The sequence below is a fragment of the Oryctolagus cuniculus genome, chromosome 10 (genome assembly GCF_964237555.1).
Source record: "Oryctolagus cuniculus chromosome 10, mOryCun1.1, whole genome shotgun sequence".
Lineage (NCBI taxonomy): Eukaryota > Metazoa > Chordata > Mammalia > Lagomorpha > Leporidae > Oryctolagus > Oryctolagus cuniculus.
In genome coordinates this window covers 66,746,365-66,770,214 of record NC_091441.1, presented here as the reverse complement: position 1 = coordinate 66,770,214, position 23,850 = coordinate 66,746,365, and the positions used below count along the sequence as shown (strand labels likewise).

The 23,850-nt window shown below is 45.5% G+C and overlaps 1 protein-coding gene across 7 annotated transcripts in view; it reads left to right on the top strand.

Moving 5' to 3' along the window:
• The window catches only part of PPP4R1 (protein phosphatase 4 regulatory subunit 1), an 84,277-nt gene that overhangs the window by 9,078 nt on the left and 51,349 nt on the right, over positions 1–23,850 (top strand). For 2 of the 7 annotated variants that reach the window (XM_070050490.1, XM_070050489.1), the window contains exon 3: positions 20,825–20,938. The exons of the other annotated variants lie outside the window; for them this stretch is intronic. The gene's annotated coding sequence lies outside the window, so the exon portion shown is untranslated. The remainder of the gene's footprint in view (positions 1–20,824; positions 20,939–23,850) is intronic. 7 annotated transcript variants of the gene reach the window in all.

Genomic DNA, 23,850 nt, shown 5'->3' with positions numbered 1-23,850 from the left:
TTCTCACTGAGCTTTAACTTGTGTTTATCTCTCTGTAAGGAAACTTTTGGAGGGAAGGGGAGAGCTCAGCCAGAGGACTTACCTGGGGTGATCATTTAGATTCGAAGGGCTGATGTAGATCATCTTTACATTTAAATCTATCATTCATTTTGAGAGAAATAATTCATTTGTTCAAGACTTCATTTATTGAGGATTGGTAGTAATTTGGCCATGGGTTAGTTAAAATTTTACATTTGGACTACCAGTGGGAAAAGGATTACTAACCAAAGTGATTGGAAAATAAGACTAAGGGAAATGTTTACTTAACAAAGAGAACAAACGACATATCTGTAATAATGTATGGGAGAGCCACACCCTGCAAGTGCTTTGATATGCTGCTTACGCCTATCAAATACTGTTAGAGCAAGCAAGCATCGTCTGGGAGCCTGTGCTGTACCACTGTGGCTCCGTGCCACCATACTTCCCATCCAGCTCCCTGCTAGTGTGCCTGGGAAAGCAGCAGAAGATGGCCTAAGGACTTGGGCCTTTGTACCCACATGGGAGACCTGGATGAAACTCCTGGCCATCAGCCTGGCCCAACCCTGGCTGATGCGGCCATTAGAGTGAACCCGCAGATGGAAGATCTTTCTCTCTTACCTCTCTCTCTCCCCCTTCTCTCTGTAATTCTGCCTTTCAAATATAAATAAATTGTAAAAAAAAAAAAAAAAAGCAAGCAAGCATGGTCATGGTAACTAATGTGAAAGTAGATAGATGAACATACCACTTACACCACTTGCCTTTTCTGTGACTTGTATATAGTCATCGCTCAGTGTTGGTGGGCTCCATGACCTCCCTCAGACACAGAAAATCTACAGATGCTCAGGTCCCTTGCATGAAATGCAGTTTTTGCATAGAGCCCACACACATCCTCAGGTATGCTTTGACTTATCTCTGGGTTACTTATAAGACCTACTGCAATGTAAATGCTGTGTAAAAAGTTGTTATACTCTACTCTTTGGGAAATAATGACAAGAAAAAAAGAGCTTGCACATGTTCACTATAGACATGATTCCCCTCCCCCCCAGCCCCGTCATTGTAATTCTGAGATTGGTTGAATCCGTGACTATAGAACCCATAGATAATAGAGGAGTGACTGTGTTTCAGAAAATTACTCTTGGCGCTGGTGTTGTGTAGCAGATTAAGTTGCTGCATGCAGCACTGGCATCTCATATGGGCCCCAGTTAGAGTCCCAGCTGCTCCACTTCCAATCCAGCTCCCTGCTGACGCATCTGGGAAAGCAGCAGAGGACAGCCCAAGTACCTGGGCTTCTACCACCCAAATGGGAGACCCAGATGAAGCTCCTGGCTCCTGGCTTTGGTCCAGCACAGCTCTGGTCGTTGCAGCTATTTGGGGAGTGAACCATCAGATGGAAGATCTGTCTCTCTCTCCTTTCAAATAAATAAATAAGTCTTTAAAAATTATTTCTTGCCTTAAATTCAACCATGAGATTGAGTGTGCTGTAAAGTATTAATTGTACTTGCTAATAAAGATAATTTCTTCTTCTTCTTCTTTTTTTTTTTTTTTTTTTTTAAGATCTATTCGAAAGAGTTACCAGAGAGAGTCTTTTGTCCACTGGTTTGTTACTCAAATGGCTGCATTGTCCTGGGCTGGGTCAAGTGGAAGCCAGGAGCTTCATCCAGGTCTTCCATGTGGGTACAGGGACCCAAGCACTTGGGCCGTCCTCTGCTTCTTTCTCGTTGCATTAGCAGGGTGCTGGACCGGAAGTGGATCAGCCAGGACTTGAACTGATTCCCATATATGGGATGCTGGTGTCACAGACATTGGCTTTACCTGCTATGCCACAATGCCGGTCCCGATAATTTCTAAGGGGCCCAGTGCTGTGGCGTAGTGGGTAAAGCTGCCACCTGCAGTGCCAGTATCCCATATGGGTGCTGGCTGGAGTCCTGGCTGCTCTACTTCCTATCCAGCTCTCTGCTGTGGCCTGGGAAAGCAGTAGAAGATGGCCCAAGTCCTTGGCCCCTGCACCCACGTGCAAGACCCAGAAGAAATTCCTGGCTCCTGGCTTTGGATTGGCGCAGCTCTGGCCATTGTGGTCAGTTGGGGAGTGAACTAGCAGATGGAAGACCTCTGTCTCTCTGTCTCTCCTTCTCTCTCTGTAACTCTTTCAAGTAAAAATAAATCTTTTTTTTTGAAAAGATAATTTCTAAGGATACAGTAAACTTTTTTTTATGTTAGAAGGAAGGATTTCTACTAAACATACTTATATTGTTGTAAAGTACGAATGGAAGCTTGACATACCTGTTCTTTAAGGTTGTATTTTAAAAAATTACATTGTGTGGTCCTGCTAATTGTGTTTTTTTTTAAATCTTTTTCTGTCAATTTTCTTCCTCCAAGCAGTGAGTTAATTTTCTGTTAAATCAGTAGACCATGGGTTAGAAAGTGTTTATAAAGAGCCAGATAGTAAATATAGTTACTCAACAGTTGCACAGATATTACAGTGAATTCCCCAAATTTCTTCCCCTGCATTTAGCCTTTGTTAATGTTTTGCCAATTTGCATTGTTTTCCTTTTTATAATTATATAAGCACACATACACATGAAATGTAATTATATGTTCTTTTTATTTTTTAAGATTTATTTATTTGAAATGCAGATAAAAGTCTTCTTTACACTTTTTTGAGAATAAGTTGTAGAGAGTGTGACTTTTAGCTTCTATCTCCTAGGAATATGAGCGTAGTTATAGTAAGCAAATTCAGAAGAATTAACATTGATGTATGTAGTCCATGGGGGATTTTATCAGTTTTCTAATAATGCCCTTCATAGCAGCCATCTCTTTTGCTAACCCAGGCTTATGTGTGCCATTGACTTGTCACGCTGCTAGTGGGGAGCAGTTTCTCAGCCTTTGCCTTTCATGATATTAATGTTTTTGCAGTCTGATTTAGGTTATGCCTCTTCTACCAGGACTGCTGGATAGGATAAGGTGTTCTCCGTGCTGCCTACTAGGAGGTGCCCATGGAGGTCTCCCCATTATTGGGGAAATTGGGGTGGTGTGTGCGAGACTTCTCCATGGTGAAGATTTTGGTTTTCTTTTTGGATTAGTAAGGGCAATAATTTGACTTTGGGAAATGACCCATTCCCAGACTTTTTTTCCCACTGGTGTGGGAAGGATTGGTCCTTCTGCCTGACTCCTGGCTGTTTTCTGCTTTACAGGAGGTCTTGCCCTTCTCTCCCATTCATTTGTTGACTTATTTGCTAAAACCTCACTTTAAAGTGCCACATCTTAAGGTAACCCTCACAACAAGGATTTAATTATTCTATGGTATCTCTGTCATTTATTGTCTAAAATGTAAAGACTGGGGCAACAGAAATGACATTCTGGCATGAAGGGAAAAATCGAAGTGGGTGGGGTGGACAGACTATCAGTTTTTTTTCTGTTTTTTGGGATATTACTAGAGGTTGAGGAGGGGCATCAAAGAGTGTTTGATCACTTGGTGAAAGTTAGCATGTACAGATCAATTAGTTCTTCCTGTTGTAGTACTTCTCAAAGGCCATAATATGCTAATGGTGGTGAATAGCTTAGAGAAGGGTAGGATATGTTAAAGAGACCCTAGGCTCTTCATGTCTCTGTGGAATACCTTTTCATTAGCAAATACTAATGAGTGTGCCGCCAAGAGAAGCACTGAACTCTGTTTTTTAGGTAATAAGATTAGCAAGATAGCCTTTGTCTTCAGAGAATTTGTGTATGTTAAGGCGTGGGATGGGAAGGAGGTAGAAAACAAAGAAAACATACCAAACACTGCAGTTGCTGACAGTGAAAATAAAGGCTCCTGTGGCTGCAGGAAACTCAAAGGAGGAACTCCTAATTAGAGAGAATGGGAAATGCTTCCTGGACGGTCTTTGGAACAGGTAAATTTAAACTGAGCTAGAGCTAGAGAGGACGGAAATGGGGCAGGTCAGAACAAAGACAGGAGAGTAGTGGGGCATATTATGAAAAATGGACTCCATGTGTCTGGGATTTTGGCCGGGGAAGCCCTGGAATTCCAGGAGAATGAGTGGAGGCTGCCTGGAGGACTTTGGGGCAGGGAGTATAGTGAGGCAAATGTTGTTTCAGGAAAAATGAAAAAGCTGGCACAAAGACTGGTCTGGCACTAGATGGATTGAGGCAAGTGTAATAGTCTAGGACAATGAACTTCAGACTTTATTATTGATACTTCCTAAAATGATGTGAAAAACTCCCATCCCATCACTCGTACATTTAAAAATACATATCCAGGCCGGCGCCACAGCTCACTAGGCTAATCCTCCGCCTAGCGGCGCCGGCACACCGGGTTCTAGTCCCGGTCGGGGCGCCGGATTCTGTCCCGGTTGCCCCTCTTCCAGGCCAGCTCTCTGCTGTGGCCAGGGAGTGCAGTGGAGGATGGCCCAGGTGCTTGGGCCCTGCACCCGATGGGAGACCAGGAAAAGCACCTGGCTCCTGGCTCCTGCCATCGGATCAGCGCGGTGCGCCGGCCGCAGCGCGCTGGCCGCGGCGGCCATTGGAGGGTGAACCAACGGCAAAGGAAGACCTTTCTCTCTGTCTCTCTCTCTCACTGTCCACTCTGCCTGTCAAAAAAAAAAAATAAATAAATAAAATAAAAAAATAAAATAAAAATACATATCCATATTTTTCTACGTAAGATTCCATCCATTTGCAAAGGGTGTAATTTCCAGCATATTATAAGTACTCGTATTTTAAAATAAAAATTATGTCACCTTTTTAATTTTTTTTTTTTTTTTTTTTTGACAGGCAGAGTGGACAGTGAGAGAGAGAGACAGAGAGAAAGGTCTTCCTTTGCCGTTGGTTCACCCTCCAATGGCCGCCGCTGCAGCCGGCGCCCCGCGCTGATCCGATGGCAGGAGCCAGGATCCAGGTGCTTTTCCTGGTCTCCCATGGAGTGCAGGGCCCAAGCACCTGGGCCATCCTCCACTGCACTCCCTGGCCATAGCAGAGAGCTGGCCTGGAAGAGGGGCAACCGGGACAGAATCCGGCGCCCCGACCGGGACTAGAACCCGGTGTGCCAGCGCCGCAAGGTGGAGGATTAGCCTATTGAGCCACGGCGCCGGCTATCTTTTTAATTTTGCAAGGCAGAAAAACAGTGAACTGTTTCAGATGTTGAGGGGGTAGTGGTAGGGGTGGAAACCGATGCAGAAAAGAATTTTAGAATGAGACATAGCCAAAAGCTGATGGGAAGAATTTATTGACACAGGAGAAGTACACAGTCCACAGGCAGAATGCAGGCAGGTCCAGAAGGTGAGCTTTTGTATTGCCCTGGGCCTGAGGTAGTAGATCTTTTTTATTAAGTTTTTTTTTTTTTTTTTTAATTCCAGGAAGCACTTTATACTGTTAGGAGAGTCCTTTACTATGGTAACATGCCGTGGCATACCTTGTATGTTTCATTAGCATCTTCAGTCTCCAACCAGGGTTCTGTTTTTTACTACTGTAATGAAGCAAACGTTGATTGGCTATCAAGATGGCTTCTCAATTTGGTAAAATCTGGTTTTTGCTTATAAGGAAGTAGTTGGAGTCTGGCTGCTAAATTATTGATGATAAGAGATAGTGGTGGCCAGCGCCGCGGCTCACTAGGCTAATCCTCCGCCTTGTGGCGCTGGCACACCGGGTTCTAGTCCCGGTCGGGGCGCCGGATTCTGTCCCAGTTGCCCCTCTTCCAGGCCAGCTCTCTGCTCTGGCCTGGGGAGTGCAGTGGAGGATGGCCCAGATCCTTGGGCCCTGCACCCTATGGGAGACCAGGATAAGTACCTGGCTCCTGCCATCGGATCAGCGTGATGCGCCGGCCGCAGCGCACCAGCCGCGGTGGCCATTGGAGGGTGAACCAAAGGCAAAAAGGAAGACCTTTCTCTCTCTGTCTCTCTCTCTCACTGTCCACTCTGCCTGTCAAAAAAAAAAAAAAAAAAAAGATAGTGGTGGGGCCAGCAATGTGGTATAGCATGCTGCCTGCAGTGCCAGCATCCCATATGGATGCCGGTTCAAGTCCCAACTGCTCCCCTTCCGATCCAGCTCTCTGCTATGGCCTGGGAAAGCAGTAGAAGATGGCCCAAGTCCTTGGGTCCCTGCACCCACATGGGAGACCTGGAAGAAGCTCTTGGCTCCTGGCTTCGGATTGGTGCAGCTGCGGTCATCTGGGGAGTGAACTAGCGGATGGAAGACCTCTCTCTCTTTCTGTCTCTCTGTCTCTCCATAACTCTGCCTTTCAAATAAATAAATAAGTCTTTACAAATAGAGAGATAGTGGTGACTTCATTAATGTTTGCTCCACATGGGGTCACCTGCCTAGGCCTGTTACTCAACTATCCTGTCTCACTAAACCAGCTATCTATCCTGCCTCAATTTCCTCCCTGGAGATTTTTGATCCCATTGTCATATGGGTTGCTGAGGGAGGGCGGTCTCAACTTATATAACAGCTTCATCTGAGCAGGGATGGCTTCTACCTAGCCTGGAGACAAAAACCTCTCGAAAGTTACTCTTATACCAAAGGCTTAAGTAGATTGGTGATTAGTGATACAGAACAATCCTCAAAACTGGTTGGAGGAGTTGCTTTAGAACCCCTAAAACTGAGTTCACTCACCTGACCCAAAGAAAGTTGACCCACTGGCATCAGGGCTGGTGGAACAAAGGAGGCATTTATTGTAATATGCAGAACGAGAAACTGAGTGGCTACCACGGAATCCCTGGGCTTCCAAAGTGCTTGGGGGTGAAGATTCTCACAGGTTGAAGTTGACATGAGAGGTGCACTTTGAGGTTCCTGATTAGTCTGTTGTAGTAGTGGCCTTCCTTTGATTCTTCAGGGAGTTTTTGTGATGACCAGGTAGGCATCCATCAGTCTGATAGCTACAGCAGATGGTAGTTACCTTCTGCCTTGGACCTAGAATTCCCCAAAAAGAAGCCCCTCACGACAGTACTGACCATCAGGGTGTTTGTTGGAGAAGCAAATGAACTGGTTGTACCACTCCCTGAATTCAGTGAGTTAATTTTAGTAAGTGATTGATTTGTTATCAAAAACGCAGAGCAAAGGTACTTTAGGTTAAGGGAGAGTGGCTAGGATCCTGGGACCTGATGGTATCTGACACCTAGCTTTAAGCAGTATATAGGGGCATAGCTTCAATAGCTGAAAGATGGGTGTTTTATCTATTTATGTAGGAATAAAACTATGTGGGCTCCTGAATGCAGATACTTGTGTGTTATGATAGGGTAGAGAGTCCCCTGGTCCTCAGGTTGTAGTTTAGCGATAAGTCCCAGGACAGTAATCATCAAGGCAATAACGATGGAAATCTGAAGGAAAGGAATCACTACTGTTACTGGAGTGGGTAAGCTGACATCTGAAGTTGTGACAAAACAGTTGAATAAGCAGGCAGGAAATATTTATCCTGGTGTGATTGCCCATGAGATTATAAACAATTCCAGTAGCAATCCCTATTCCCAGACTTCCTTCTCTGTACGAGTTACTAACAATTAAGATTCATCAGGAGTCAAGATGTAGTTGTTTTTTCTGTTTCCCTAGCAAATGGAAACATGTCCTGTACATCATAGAGTTTTTCTTCATCCTTCTCATTGTCTATTTTGCAAACATTGTTGATAAACCACAATGTATGGATGCAGTAAGTCTGACTTCAGCTTCCCAGATAAAGTCCTTTGGGGTTGTCATTTTTAAAGCAAAGAGCGACTTTTCCTGTGGACTCACAGATTTGGTATGGCCTTGATCTTTCCAGTCAGGGTCCATTGGATGAGGTCCTCCCCTAGTCCCATCATTTATAGCTTTAGTATAGGTGGTATTGGAGGAGCCCACATATTCAGTCATAAGTTGGCCAGAATCTTCTGTTGAAATGGGGAGACTGAAAAGCCTGGGGTCCTCAGCCTCCACTCATCCTGGTATAATTGGTGATGTGATTAAGGGTGATTGCCAGTGGGGGTTTGGAAGTAAGGGCACTGGAATGTAGAACAGCAAGACAGGAGAAGCCATTAAGGTGGTCATTGTCCAGTGCTTATATACAGTTAGTATTTGGGGTTCCAGGTGGAGAATAGGTCAGGGAGAGGGTCAGTGTAATAAATGTAGCAATAAAAAAAACCAAGCCTGATATTGGGGCCCACTATTGTCCAAATTGGGGGTGAAACTGAGCCATCTACTCATCTATCATCAAGGATCATCAGGTGTACGAGGTCCTTTGTTGGTCCCTGTAATGTGGGGTCAAGGATTCTTTGAAGTTTTACCATAGCAGGGTGCTAAGTAGTACTTGACTTTCCACTTGGTTGCGGTCATCAGTCATTAGAGATCCTTTCGTCCCAAATTCTTAGCAACACAGATCTGGTGAAACAGCTAACTGTGGTCCTGGGGATCCGGTGCTGGGAGAACTTTGTTGCCATATTCTGTCAGGACCTTTGTACTTGACCCAAATCAGTGATACCTTTTATTTGACCCTGGGTGTCTGGATCAATGAGAAAATCAGAAGTAAAGAAAGTCCTTTAAGGGTTTATTCACTAACCTATTTGAAAGGCAGAATTGCAGAGAGAGTTGGGTTTCTTTAACCTGCTGGTTCACTCCCCAAATGGCCATAATGGTGAGGCCGAAGCCAGAAGCCTGGAACTCCATCAGGGTCTCCCACATGAGTGCAGGAGCCCAAAGAATTGGACTATCTTTCTCTGCTTTCCCAGGCTCATTAGCAGAGAGCTGGATTGGAAGTGGGATTCAAATCAGCACGCCGATACAGGATGCTGAGTTGAGGGAAGTTTCGTTTCCAATGTCCTTCTTGTTTGCATTGAGGATATAGGCCTAGTGGCCCTTTTAGATAGTGATAATCTTTGTGCCAGTGTTCCAGCTTCATGTCTGGGGCTGACTGACAGAGGAAATGGGCACCAGGCAAGGCCTGTCTCTCAGGGGTGCTGGGCTCTATGTTGGTGTGTTTCTTTAAGGCACAGGTGGGGAATATCTGTCCCCTGGGCCCTTAAGGCCCATGCAATCATTCAGTCTGGCCCTGCTGAGACAACCATAGGCAGGGCTCAAAATTCAACAGATCTATAGCGGGCTAATTTTTTGTTAAAGATTTATTTATTTATTTGAAGATCAGAGTTACACAGAGGAGAGTCAGAGAGAGGGAGAGGGAGGCAGGGAGAGAGAGAGAGTGTCTTCCATCCTGATTCACTCCCCAGTTGGCCATAACAGCCAGAGCTGTGCTGATCCGAAGCCAGGAGCTGGGAGCTTCTTGTGGGTCTCCTACATGGGTGCAGTGACCTAAGGATTTGGGTCATCTTCTACTGCTTTCCCAGGCCATAGCAGAGCACTGGATCGGAAGTGAAGAGCTGGGACTCGAACTGGCACCCATATGGGATGCGGGCACTACAGGCAGTGGCTTTACTCACTACATCACAGTGCCAGCCCCATAGGCTACTTTTTAAGTTAGTAACTTTGGCCTGCAAATGATGTTATATAAATATCCATGTGGCTCTTCGCAGAAAAATGCTTCCCCACCAAGCTTTATGTCCTCTACAAGTCATCCTTGGAATAGGGCTGGGTTTCCTTCCTTGTGTCCTGTTACCTTCCTGGTTTTGTTGTAATTTACAGGCTTGACAATATTTTTTTCATCCCAGCCACCAAGCAGGTAACCATATGGTCTTGAAACCCTGAGTTTTCATGACCTCTTTGATAGTTCCAGTTAGGGCCTGTCTGTGAGACTGTTGTAGCTCCTGTAGCATATTGGTTGGGCTGTTGAGCCACCAGGGCATTAGCCCAGATTCGCTTTTTCTGCTCCAGAATACCACAGGTAGACAGAACAATACGTAAGCCAGCCCAAGTTAAATCACAGGTTAGGGTTAAGATCTGCAATTCCTCAGTGAACTTAGTGTGGTCCTGTGAGCATCTCCCCAGCTTTTACCTGTATTGGTTTAGATCAGTTAAGGAGAAAGAAGGGACATGTACTCTCGCTGTCCCCCCACATCTCCACTGCCTCCTTCCCTTGGGAGTAAAAGTTCTCCACATCCAGATGACAGGAGGCTCCACTCCGAGTGACCCTAGCTGAACTGTTTCTGGCAGAGGAGCATAGAAGGGGGTTAAAAAGTAAGAAGATAAAGGTATTCCAGTTATTTCAAAGGCAGCCCAGTGATGAGTCAGTGGGCATGGATGAAGAGTTGCCCATGAGTGAGAGTCTCTTTGTAACTTGAGAAAGAGAAAATAGGAGTAGGGTGTGTGGCAGCTCTGTGAGAGCCCCATATAGCCCAGTGAGAGGCCCCTCAGTGGACTGGATCAGATCTGGCGTCCCAGACTTCCTCCTGCAGGCTATGGCACTCTGAGCATCCTTGGAGGTGAACTTGTTTATTGCCTAAACATGGTGTCCTAGCGTCCTCTAGATACAATCCATGGTGCCCAAGCGTCCGTGGGCCACTATTTGCCTAGGCATACATGGCTCCTGGGACTACTTCTGGAGGAGGGGCAGGGGTTATAGGATTGGTGACAAAAATCTTACAGCTCATCCTCCCAGTCCTCACCAGTTGGTGGCCTGCCCAGCACTACTGGTCTGGCCAGTATAGGGCCATAGAAATGGTCCTAATAGGAATGAATTGAAGTGAGTGGTGCTACTACTTTTTTTTTTTTTTTTTTTAATCATGAAAGGTGTCAAGGAGTTCTCTGATAGTAGGTGTAAGGAGTCTGTTGTACATTAGGAACATCACCAAAAACCACCTTTTGGGCATTATCGAGGGTGTGGAGGATGGCAACAAAGCAGCAGATGCTGGATTCCTAAAGTGAGTGGGAAGGAACCAAAGTCTTTCTTTTTTTTTAAGATTTATTTATTTGAAAGAGTTACACAGAGAGAGGAGAAGGAGAGTGAGAGTGAGAGAGAGGTCTGCCATCCGATGATTCACTCCCCAGATGGCCGCAACGGCCGGAGCTGCGCCGATCTGAAGCCAGGAGCCAGGAGCTTCTTCCAGGTCTCCCATGTGTGTGCAGGGGCCCAAGGACTTGGGCCATCCTCCACGGCCATAGCTGAGAGCTCGATCGGAAGTGGAGCAACTGAGACTAGAACTGGTGCCCATATGGGATGCCAGCGCTTCAGGCCAGGGCATTAACCCGCTGTGTCACAGCGCCGGCCCTGGAACCAAAGTCTTGTAGGTGGAAAAGCCAGGAGCATCAGGGTAGTAAAGGGCTGAAGTGGGCCTGCTGCCTGGGGGCTCAAACCTGGCAGCAAGACTGCCATGCTGCAGGAGCAGAAAAGCAGACCCGGCCTCTAGTGCCCCTGGGGCTACCGCCTTGGCCGCCAGCAACAGCTGCATACCATGCTTCTGTGAGCAAGGCCAGGGCTGGGAGCTGGCAGTGGGGAAGCAGAGGCCGAGGAACTGGCTGCCATGGACCAAACACTTCATTAATGATGGCCATGAAATAAATGCTGGAACGTTTACCTTTAAAGAGCAGGAAGTAGGGATGAGAGTTTAGAAAAGGCATAAATGAAGTAGAAGTTAAACAGTGTAGCAAGTCCACAGCTAGTTGGTGACAGAGAGACCCCTCTGGGGCACTTCACAACATGGGTACAGGTCGTGGCTACACTTACCTACAGCACAAGGAAGGTGAGAGAGAGAAAACTCACTGGCTCACTTATCAGTGGGCTTTATGCCTCCTGTGGGCTGTCTCTCCTCCTGTGGGCTGTCTCTCCTCCTGTGGGCTGTCTCTTCATGGCGGGCTTGCCACAGATGGTGGAGGCAGGAAGCAAGGGGGTCCAAGCTCTTGGTATCAACAGAGAAAATTTCAGAACTGGACACAGTCAGATTAAGCAAAGGATTGACTGACAAAGTGAAAGTACGAAACCCACAGGCAAGGTGAGGCAGGTCCAGAAAGTGAACTTACGTAGCGCCCAGGATTTTTTTTTTAACATGTGATCTATCTATCTATCTATCTATCTATCTATCTATCTTTCTTTCTTTCTTTCTTTCTTTCTTTCTTTCTTTCTCTCTCTCTCTCTCTCTCTCTCTCTCTCTCTCTTTTTCTTTCTTTCTTTCTTTCTTTTTATTTCTCTCTCTTTCTTTCTTTCATATGATTTCTTTTTTGAATTTTTAGGATTTCTGTTTTTGAAAGGCAGAGTCACAGAGAGAGGTAGAGGCAGATTTCTTCCATCCTCTGGTTCACTTTCCAAATACTTGCAACATCCAGGGCAGGGCCGGGCTTGGAGCCAGGAGCTTCATGCAGATCTCCTATGTGGGTGCAGGGGCCCAGGCACTTGGGCCATCTTCCACTGGTTTCCCAGGCGCACCAGCAGGGAGCTGGATTGGAAGTGGAGCGGCCAGGACATGAACCAACACAGATGTGGGATGCCAGTGTCACAGGCAGCAGCTTTAACCTCCTAGCCTCAATGCCCAGGGGTTTTAACAGGTTTGTCAGCTCAGGGTGCTACCCTTTACTGATAAGAGGGTCCTTTACCGCGTTCAAGATAGGTCTTTGTCCATGCAAGTGCAGTTGAGGTAATATGCTGTAACATACCTTACATGTTTTATTAACACCTTCAGTCTACTCCCAGGAGTATGTGTTTTGCTACACTGCAGTGAAACAAAGGTTGGTTGGCTGTCAGATGGCCACTCAAGCTGGCACAAACCAGTTTTTGCTAATCTGTTCAGTACAATAAGATAGTTGGAGTCTGGCTGCTTAATTATTGATTATAAGGGCCTGTTTCTTGTTAAGAGATAGTGGTGGGGGCCGGGGTGTGGCATAGCGGGTAAAGCTGCTGCCTGCAGTGCTGGCATCCCCTATGGGCTCCGATTTGAGTCCTGGCTGCTGTACTTCCAATCTAGCTCTCTGCTGTGGCCTGGGAAAGCAGTAGAAGATGGCTGAAGTCCTTGGGCCCCTGCACCTGTGTGGGAGACCCAGAAGAAGCTCCTAGCTTCGCATTGGCACAGCTTCGGCTGTTGTGGCTGTTTGGGGAATGAGCCAGTCATTTTGAGAGTGTACCAGCATTCTCTATCTTCTCTGCATAAATAAATCATAAAAAAAAAAAAAAAAAAGAGTATAGTGTGGAAAAGGTGGAGGTGGGGGTGGGGTGGGGAAGTGGAGAAGGAACTCTAAGGTGGAGAAATCTGGCCAGGATGGCCTAGGCCAGGTGATCCAGGCCAGCATCAACAATATAAAAAAAGAGATAGTGATGACTTTGTTCATGTTTGCTGTATACGGTGCTGCCTGCAGGCCAGGAATTTACCTGTCTCACCAAACCTCACACCCATCTACTGGTTTATTTTCCAAATGCCTACAACATCCAGACACTCAATCCCAGGTCTCCCACTGAGTGGCAGTAACCCATGTAATTAAGCCATCACTATAGTCTTCCAGGATCTGCATTAGCAGGAACCTGGAGTCAGGACCTGGAGCCAGGAATTAAACCCAGGCACTCTGATTGGGAAGCCGACATCTTAACTGCTAAACCAAATGCATACCCTTCTATCACTTTTTAAAATGGAATATAGGGCCGGCACCGCGGCTCACTAGGCTAATCCTCCGCCTGTGGCACCGGCACCCCGGGTTCTAGTCCTGGTTGGGGTGCCGGATTCTGTCCCTGTTGCTCCTCTTCCAGTCCAGCTCTCTGCTGTCGCCCGGGAGGACAATGGAGGATGGCCCAAGTGCTTGGGCCCTGCACCCACATGGGAGACCAGGAGGAAGCACCTGGCTCCTGGCTTCGGATTGGCACAGCGCACAGGCCGTAGCGGCCATTTGGGGGGTGAACCAACGGAAGGAAGACCTTTCTCTCTGTCTCTCTCTCACTGTCTAACTCTGCCTATCCAAAAAAAAAAAAAAAATGGAATATAGTTACACATTGTGATACCAAGTCATCTGTTTTTTTTTTTAATTTGTGAAAAACTAGGAGGTTTTTTTGTTTTTTTTTTTTTACAATTTATTTTCTTTGAAAAACAGAGAGGCGCAGAGAGAGAGAGAGAGAGAGGGGTCTTCCAAACGCTGGTTCACTCCCCATATGGCCACAACAGCTGGAAGCCAGGAGCTAGGAGCTTCTTCCTGCTCTCCCATACGGGTGCAGGGGCTCAAAGACTTGGGCCATCTTCTGCTGCTTTCCCAGGCCATCGCAGAGAGCTGGATGGGAAGTGGAGCATCCGGGACTTGAACCAATACCCATACAGGATGCTGGCACTGCAGGCAGCGGCTTTATCCGCTATACCACAGTGCTGGCCCCAGAAGTATGAGTTTTTTATTTTTTTTTCTTTTTATTATTTAATAAATGTGAATTTACAAAGTGCAACTTTTGTATTGTTGTGGCTCCCCCCCAACCTCCCTCCCTCCTGTGGCCCTCCCCTTTCCCACTCCCTCTCCCATCCCGCCCTTCATTGACTTTCATTTTCAATTACCTTCATATACAGAAGATCAACTTAGTATACACTAAGCAAGGATTTCAACAGGCTGCCCTCACACAACCGCACAAGGTATAGGGTATTGTTCGACTAGGAGTGTTGTTTTTAAGTTTCATAGTAAAACACATTAAGGACAGAGATCCTATGTGGGGAGCCTGTACCCAGTGACTCCCGTTGTTGATTTAACAATTGGCACTCTTATTCACGATGTCAGCAATCACCCGAGGCTCTTGCCATGAGCTGTCTAGGCTATGGAAGCCCTTGAGTTCACCAACTCTGAACTTGTTTAGTCAAGGCCGTATCACAGTGGAGGTTCCTTCCTCCCTTTGGAGAAAGGCGCCTCCCTCCTTGATGGCCTGTTCAGAAGTGTGAGTTTTACATTATTCTTTTTTCCTCTTGATCACTTCCCATTTGCCACAACGTTTTACTGTAGTAAATTTTTATGCTTAAGAGTTTTGATTGCACTATCAGGTTTATTTGCGCCAAAAATATATGTAAAAAGAAAAAATTTTGACTTGAATTTTTTGTGGTCACAAAACTAGCATAATTTTATTGAATTTCCTTTATTATTAATAGTCAATTGATCAGCCAGAATATATTATAAATCATGATTAATAATAACCAAAAAGGCCGGTGCCGCGGCTCACTAGGCTAATCCTCCGCCTTGCGGTGCCGGCACACCGGGTTCTAGTCCTGGTCAGGGCGCCGGATTCTGTCCCGGTTGCCCCCCTTCCAGGCCAGCTCTCTGCTGTGGCCAGGGAGTGCAGTGGAGGATGGCCCAAATGCTTGGGCCCTGCACCCCATGGGAGACCAGGATAAGTACCTGGCTCCTGCCATCGGATCAGCGTGGTGCGCCGGTCGCAGCACGCTGGCCGCAGCGGCCATTGCAGGGTAAACCAACAGCAAAAGGAAGACCTTTCTCTCTGTCTCTCTCTCTCACTGTCCACTCTGCCTGTCACAAAAAAAAATAATAATAGCCAAAAAAATTACTTGGGGCCAGTGTTGTGGCACAGCAGGTTAAGCCGCTGCCTGCAGTGCCAGCATGGGCATCAGTTGGCATCCTGACTGAATTGACTCAATGCTAACGTACGTGGGAAAGCAGCAGAAGATGGCCCAAGTGTTTAGGCCCCTGCCCCCACGTGGGATACCTGGATGAAGCTCCTGGCCTCTGGCTTCTGGCTTCCGTTGGCTCAGCCCAAGCTGTTGCAGCCATTTGGGGAGTGAACCAGTGGCTGGAAAATCATTCAAAATCTCTCTCTCTCTCTCTCTCTCTCTCTGTAACCTGCTTTTCAAATAAATCTTAAAAAACTTAGGTATTCATGAATTAAAAGGACTTATTACTTAGCATGAAAATAATTAGCAACAGTGTCTAGTTTTCATTTTAAAACTGTAAGCACTGAGAAATATAGTTGGTGTAAATACATTGATAGGAATAGAAAGGGTTTTGTTAGCAGTACCACTCATTTTTTTGAACTGTTTCTATCATATATGCCCCAGGTTATTTGCAGTGAGCTTCTGGTATTTCAGTTTTTTGTTTTTCTTATTTTTTTAAGTAGAGGATTGGATACCACTTGACAGTAAAAGTATTTATTACAGTCCTTAGAGAGTTGTTCTCTCAACATTTTCACTCATATTTCAAAGGCCCCCTTTGTTTCTCAAGAAGGCCTTTCCCAACTGAGTTTGGCGCTGAAGGGTGTTTAGGGGCATGCATCCTAAGAGCTTTGAGACAGTTTAGAGGCACCTTTGTTATATAAGGGGAAAGGAAAAATTATGAAGGGAAGAGAACCTTAGATCCAGTCTCCCTCCCCCCTCCCCCAGCAGATTCTTGGGATAGAGACTCCTGAAAGTATGGGTCTGGAAAATTCTCCTACATTATCCAGTTGGATTTATCCCCAGGAAAGTCTTCATGTATTTGGGATTAAAGTACACTGGTTTGCTCTAGGCAATGCATATCCAAGCCTCTCTGATGTAATTGCTATCAAGCACCCCAAGATGGGTCCCTTTGCACACAGCAAGCCATTGATTCACTGCTGACACAGGGGTGATGGAAAAAGCTTGTGTTTATTGCAAAGTGTAGAGCAATGAGCTGGGCAGCTCACTTAATTCCTGGGAATAAAGTTAGTGAATCAAAAGCTGAGGATGAACAATGCATTATCGGCTTGTGTGTGGGTCTCTGGTTGGTCCCTAGCACTTCTTTTGAAGATGTTGTGATGGCAGTGTGGGCTCCAGCAGTCTGGGGCCTTATGGGAAGATTAGTTACTACTTTGTTTTGTACAGGGCTTGAAGTTCCTGAAAAACATCTCAGCTGGAGTTTAAAACCAAGATGGTGGCCGGTGCCGCGGCTCACTAGGCTAATCCTCCGCCTTGCGGCGCCGGCACACCGGGTTCTAGTCCCGGTCAGGGCGCCGGGTTCTGTCCCTGTTGCCCCTCTTCCAGGCCAGCTCTCTGCTGTGGCCCGGGAGTGCACCCCATGGGAGACCAGGAGAAGCACCTGGCTCCTGCCATCGGATCAGCGCGGTGCAGCGCGCCGGCCGCAGCGGCCATTGGAGGGTGAACCAACGGCAAAGGAAGACCTTTCTCTCTGTCTCTCTCTCTCACTGTCCACTCTGCCTGTCAAAAAAAAAAAAAAATAATAATAAAATAAAAAAAAACAAGATGGTAGCTAATTTCAAGTCCTGCCAGTGAGTTCTGGCAAAGGCTGTGAGAACAGAGGCTAACATTGAGGTGGTGACTGGAGGAGCAATTGTGCTACTCCCTTAATGAGTTCATCTTTACAGAAGAACTGTAGGCTAAGGAAGAGATACGGGGATTTGATAAAATCTACATCAAAGCCCATTGGGGATGGGGCTGGTTACCTAGTGGGAAAGTCATGAGCAGGACCCGATTTTCTAAGATTAGTTTGAACAATTTAATTTTTAGAACAAATATGACATTGAGGTGGAGGTTTTATAGAGCATGTACATATATGGGTCAAGGGATCAGGCTGAGAGGACTTCAGAGATCATCTGAATTTCCCAAGGAGAGGGCAGAGAGAGAAATAGTGTGTGTATGTGTGTGTGTGTGTGTGTGTGTGTGTGTCTGTGCTGCTCTGAGGATACCACCACAGACTGGATAATATATTTGGAACAGGAATCTATTGGCTCATGATTCTGGATGCTGAGAGATTGACAGAATGCATCTGGCAAGAACCTTTTTTGTTGTGTCATCTCATAGAGGAAGGGTACGGTGGGCATGGAGATAAAGAGGGAAGTTGGGAGAGGGGACAGATTGGTCCTTTTATATGGAGTTTACTCTTGCCATAATGGGTGTCCCCGTGTCCCAGACACCCTCCCATTATACCCCGTCTCCTGACACTGCTGTATTGGAGATGAAGTCTCCAACACATGGACTTTGGGGGACTCATTCACAGCATAGCCATGTGTGTGAAATATGCGCATGAAGCCAGAAGCATAGGGAAACTACATAAAAGGGTCAGAAGAAAGTAAGCAAGAATAGTCCAGAAAGGTAGACAAATACTCAAGGTTGTGCACTTTTTTTTTTTTTTTTTTTTTTTTTTTTTTTTTTTTGACAGGCAGAGTGGACAGTGAGAGAGAGAGACAGAGAGAAAGGTCTTCCTTTGCCGTTGGTTCACCCTCCAATGGCCGCCGCGGCCGGCGCGCTGCGGCCGGCGCACCGCGCTGATCCGATGGCAGGAGTCAGGAGCCAGGTGCTTTTCCTGGTCTCCCATGGGGTGCAGGGCCCAAGCACCTGGGCCATCCTCCACTGCACTCCCTGGCCACAGCAGAGGGCTGGCCTGGAAGAGGGGCAACCGGGACAGAATCCGGCGCCCCGACCGGGACTAGAACCCGGTGTGCCGGCGCCGCAAGGCGGAGGATTAGCCTAGTGAGCCGCGGCGCCGGCCTAAGGTTGTACACTTTTAGAAAAAGGAAGTTGTTGGGAAGGTTGAGTGCCAGCATTTCTGTAAAGTAAGACAACAGGTCCGAGAAGGGGCTATTAATTACTGACAAATTATTGCTGATTTTTGAGAAGAGAGTCACAACAGTGAAAGAGAAATAGGGCAGACTGTATTTGTCTTGAGGGGTAAGTAAGGCTATCAAGGGAGTTTATTAAGTTTACTAAGGAGTTATGAAAAAAATCATTTTAGGGAATAGTTAGGTGATGTTCTAGGCTCAATATGAAAGGAAAAATCTTAAGGAGTCCTAATTTCTCTACTTCTGATCCAGCTTCCTAGGCTGCAGGGGATGGGCCAGTTCTTGGGCCCCTGCTGCCTTGTGGGAGACCAGGTTCCCGTCTTCAGCCTGACCCAGACCTAGTTTTTGCAGGCATTTGGGGCATGAACCAGTAGATGGAAAGTCTCCCTGTCTCTGTTCTTTCTGTTGCTCTGTCAGATAAGCAGTTAAATATTTAGAGAGAGAGGGCAAGCAAGGAAGGAAGGAGGGAGGGACGGAGATGAGAGGGAAAAACTACATAAGTAGTGTCGTCCAGCTTGCTGCTAACGCAGACCCCCTGGACGGCAGGACACGGTAGCTCACATAATTGGGCTTCTACCACCCACGTGAGACTTGGATTGAGTTGCCAGCTCCTGGTGTTGGCTTTAACCCAGTCCTGGCCATTACAAGGATTTGAGGAATAAACCAGGGGATGGGAGCATGTATCTCGGATAATGAATAATTTTCTATAAACCACACACAGAGAAATGAAATTGAAATTTTCTGTGTTCAGAAGCAAACCAAAATGCCAAGTGGGAGGGAACATCTTACTTGCCTATGTTGGCTACTTTTTTGTTGTTTTTATTTTATTTGTTTGAAAGGCAGTTATAGAGAGGGAGATATAGAAAGAGCAGGATCTTCCATCGACTGGTTCAATCCCTAGATGGCCACAACAGCCAGGGCCGGGCCAGCAGCTGGGAGCTGCAGTGGGTCTCCCACATGGGTGCAGGAGCCCAAGCACATGGGCCATCCTCCACTGCTTTAACAGGCCACAGTGGAGAGTTGGATTGGAAGAGGAGCAGCCGGGACTAGAACTGGTGCCCAAGTGGGATGTCAGCGCTGCAGGTGGAGGATTAACCTACTGTGCCAAGGCGCCGGCCCCAAAACTCCAACTTCTAAAAAAGATTTATCTGCAACTTCTTTGTGGAAGCTTTTACTTAATAAATACCACATTTTGGGTCGGCGCTGTGGCTCACTAGGCTAATCCTCCGCCTTGCGGCGCTGGCACACGGGGTTCTAGTCCCGGTCGGGGCGCCGGATTCTGTCCCGGTTGCCCCTCTTCCAGTCCTGCTCTCTGCTGTGGCCCGGGAGGGCAGTGGAGGATGGCCCAGGTGCTTGGGCTCCTGCACCTGCGTGGGAGACCAGGGGGAAGCACCTGGCTCTTGGCTTCAGATCGGAGTAGTTCCGGCTGAAGCAGCCATTTGGGGAGTGAACCAACGGAAGGAAGACCTTTCTCGCTGTTTCTCTCTCTCACTGTCTGTAACTCTACCTCTCAAATAAATAAATAAAATCTTAAAAAAAAAAAAAGATTTATTTATATCTTTGAGAGGCAGAGTTACAGAGAGGCAGAGACAGGGAGAGAGGTCTTCCATCTGCTGGTCCACTCCCCAAATGGCTTCAATGGCCAGAGTTGGGCCAATCCGGAGCCAGGAGCTTCTTTTGGGTCTCCCACGTGAGTACAGGGACCCAAGGACTTTGGCCATCTTCCACTGCTTTCCCAGGCCATAGCAGGGCTGGATTGGACGTGGAACAGCTGAAACTTGAACCAGCACCCACATGGGATGCCAGCACTGCAGGTGGCGGCTTTACCTGCTAAGTCACTGCTCGGCCCCCAGGATTATAGTTTTTCATCTTTATTCCTCATTTAATGTATTAGCTTTGAATAAACTCTGGAACCTCGTAGCAGTATAGCTGGATTTACTTCCTCTGTGCTGTTTTATTTGAGGATGTTGACTGTGCCATCACTTAGGATATATTTTCTGTAGGATTTTTCAGTAATGGTGATATGAGAGTTCTTTGAAAAGCTCATAGAAACATGAAATTAAAAGGCAAGTTTATTTTGATGCAGAAGTTTGAAGTCTTTCCTTTTTTTAATAATATGTATTAGAACTTTTGGCTACTCCCCCCTCATATGTTTTACTGATTATTTCTGAGTTTCTCCTGGTGAGTTTGAAGTCTGTAGCCATGGCAGTCATGTCTTTGTGGCCTCCATGAGGATGAACTCCACAGTCTCGTTGATGAGGAAATCTTTTTAAGTAGCTTTACCTGGGAGAGGATGAGTCAGATGAGAATGATTCCATTGATATTTGGCAGAGGGCAGCAGGATTGGAATACACAAGTGAATCTTTGTTATCAGTGTCAGTGCCAGAGTGGAACACCCACTTTATGAAATTGTTGTCATCCACTACTATAGAGTGATGACAAAAAGACTGAAGAGACATGATCTTGATCTTCTAGGGAGTGCATTTCTCAAATAAAGTTGTGGAGCAGTCCGTGTTTGAATCAGTGGGGATATTTATTGACGTTCAGTACTCTGCACCTCATGTGAGATCTAGCAAATCTGTGCTTTAGGTAAGTGCTCCAGGTTGGTCTTGAACAGAGTGATTGACAAACAGTGGGAGTGTTCCCCTTGCTTGTTGTGGGCCAGAAGCAGTATTATTGTTATCTTTAAGATGAACATGGATAGGACTCTGATGAAACAGTTTGGTCATAGTCGTAGAATTCTAGAGCTTGCATGAAGCTGTCTTGGAGGTCGTGTTAGCTCAACAATCTTGTGTTAATAGGCGAAAACTGAGCCCAAATGAGAATGCCTGCCTGGCTTTTACAACTCTTTGATTCATAACGAGTAAGGTATCTTGATATAATTCATACATTTTAATAAGCTGTATGGAATTTTTCTGTACTCTGTAAGTAATTATATCCATGGTTAGGTGTTAATTTTAAATCCAACTTGACAGTCTCTGCCTTTTAATTAGATACACATTTGAACACACTGTACTTAACTAAAATGGTTGAGTTTGGATTTCTCACTGTTTTCCATCTAATGGTCCCGTCTCCCCCTTGTTCTATTTATCTTCTTTTCCTGCCTTCTTTTGGATTGTTTGTGGCCTTTATTGGCTGGTTAGTGATATGTATGTCTTATGAAAGTTGTTTGTTTGGGGGGGGGGCAGGAATAATGGTTGAGCTAGAATTTTTAGCTTGAATTTATCACAATGTGGAAAATGGAGTTAAAAGACAATTCTATTTTGGTGCAAGTATTTTGAAAGCCATGCATACTTTTTTATAATACTCATTTTCCATGATCTTTTTGATGAACTGTCATATTTCTGTTCATCCAGTGAAAAAGAACTTTATGACATCAAAATCACCCTTTCCTTACCTTTGTGCTATTGTTGTCATGTATTTTACTTCTGTGTATGTTATAAACCCTGCAACACATTCTTAGAATATTATATTTTTTACTTTAAACAATTATCTTTTTTAGATTTTATTTATTTATTTGAGAGGCAGAGCTACAGACAGAAGGAGAGGGAAGGGGGTATGGGGGGAGGAGTCTTCCATCTGCTGGTTCACTCCCCAAATGGCTGCAATGGCCGGAGCTGAGCTGATCTGAAGCTAGGAGCCAGGACCCTCCTCTGGGCCTCCCACATGGGTATAGGGTCCCAAGCGCTTGGGGCATTCTCCACTGCCTTCCCAGGTCATAGTAGAGAGCTGGATTGGAAGTGGAGCACCTGGGACATGAACTGACACCCATATGGGATGCTGTTGCCACAGGCGGATGCTTAACCTACTATGCCACAGCACTAGCCCCAAATGATTATCTTTTAAAGATATTTTTAGGATAAAAGGCTTTAATTTACATATTACTATTTATCATGCTCTTGATTGCTTTGTGTAGTTCCAAATTTCCATCTGGTATAACTTTCCATTTGCTTGAAGAACTTTCTGTAATATTTCTTATTGTGCATGTCTCCTATGGATGACATCAGCTTTTCTGATAGTCTTCATTTCAGGCTCACATTTAAACGATACATATTTGAAAGGCTATTGGGTACAGAGCTGTGGATTGACATTGTTTCCTTATTTACTTCTTTAAAGTTGTTGCCCCACTGTCTCCTGACTTCTGTTGTTTCAGATGAGAAGTCAACTGTCATTGTTTGCTTTGTATGTAATGTGAGTTTTTCTCTGGCTGCTTAAAAGATTTTATCTCTAGTTTTAAGATGTTTGGTTAATATTATTAATATTATTTCTTGCTCATGAGATTCATCCAATCCATTGACTCTGGGAGGATCATTTTTACCAAATTTGGAAAAATGTTATTTTTCACTAATTGTTTTATATTACCCTTCCTCCTTGGGGGAATTCCATTGCACATATTAGAATGTTAGAAATTTTCCTACAGTTAATTGATGTTCCTCCCCCTCTCCCCATATTTTTATCTCTTTAATTGAGAATACTTTTTTCATGCTGTTTCTTCAGTATCACTGATCTTTTCCTTTGTCATGTTTTTAAAAATTAATTATTTTCATTTTATTTGAAAAAGAGACAGATGGAGAGACATCTTCCACTCACTGGTTCACTCCCCAAATGCTCACAACAGCCAGGAATCAAGAGCTTCATATAGGTCTCTCTCGTGGGTGTTAGGGATCCGAGTATTTCACCCATCACATGCTGCTTCCCAGGGTGCATATTAGCAGGAAATTGGATCAGAGGCTGCATAGCCAGGCACTCTGATATGGGATTCAGGCATCCCAAGAGTTGAATCCACCACTGTGCCACATCCATGTCCTGCTCTGGAGTGTTGAACTTGCTGCTAATTATTTTTCAACTCATGTATTTTTCAACTTGTTATTTTTCATTTCTAGCTGACCAGTTTGGATCTTCTAGAATATATTCATGCCTCTTCTTAACAAGCTTATGCTTTTTTCCTATCTTATTGAACATATGGAATATAGTTATAATGTGTTTCAATATCCTTATCTAGTTCTCATCTTTGTTTGCTCTGGATCTGTTTCTGTTGTTGAATTTATTTCTCTTTATGGTTTGTATTTCTCTGCTTTTTGCATAGCTAGTAATTTTTATTGGATGTTAGACATAGTGGATTTTATCTTGCTGAATGCCAGATATTTTTCTAAAATATTTATTTTCATCTACTTGAAATGCAGAGTGATGGGTTGGCGGGGGGCTAGGGATGGAATAGCTTTCATCTGCAGATTCACATCTCAAATGCCTGCAACAGCCAGGAGCCAGGAACTGTATCTATCCTACATGGTATCAGAGGCCCAGGCCATCACTTGCTGGATTGATGTGGCACTCTGCTCCACCAGGTATTTTTTATATTATTTACATTTCTGGGAAATAGGTAAGTTAATTAGCACAGTCTGTTCATTTTGAGATTTTTTTTTTTAATTTATTTGACAGGCAGTTAGACAGTGAGAGAGAGAGACAGAGAGAAAGGTCTTCCCTCTGTTGGCTCAGCCCCC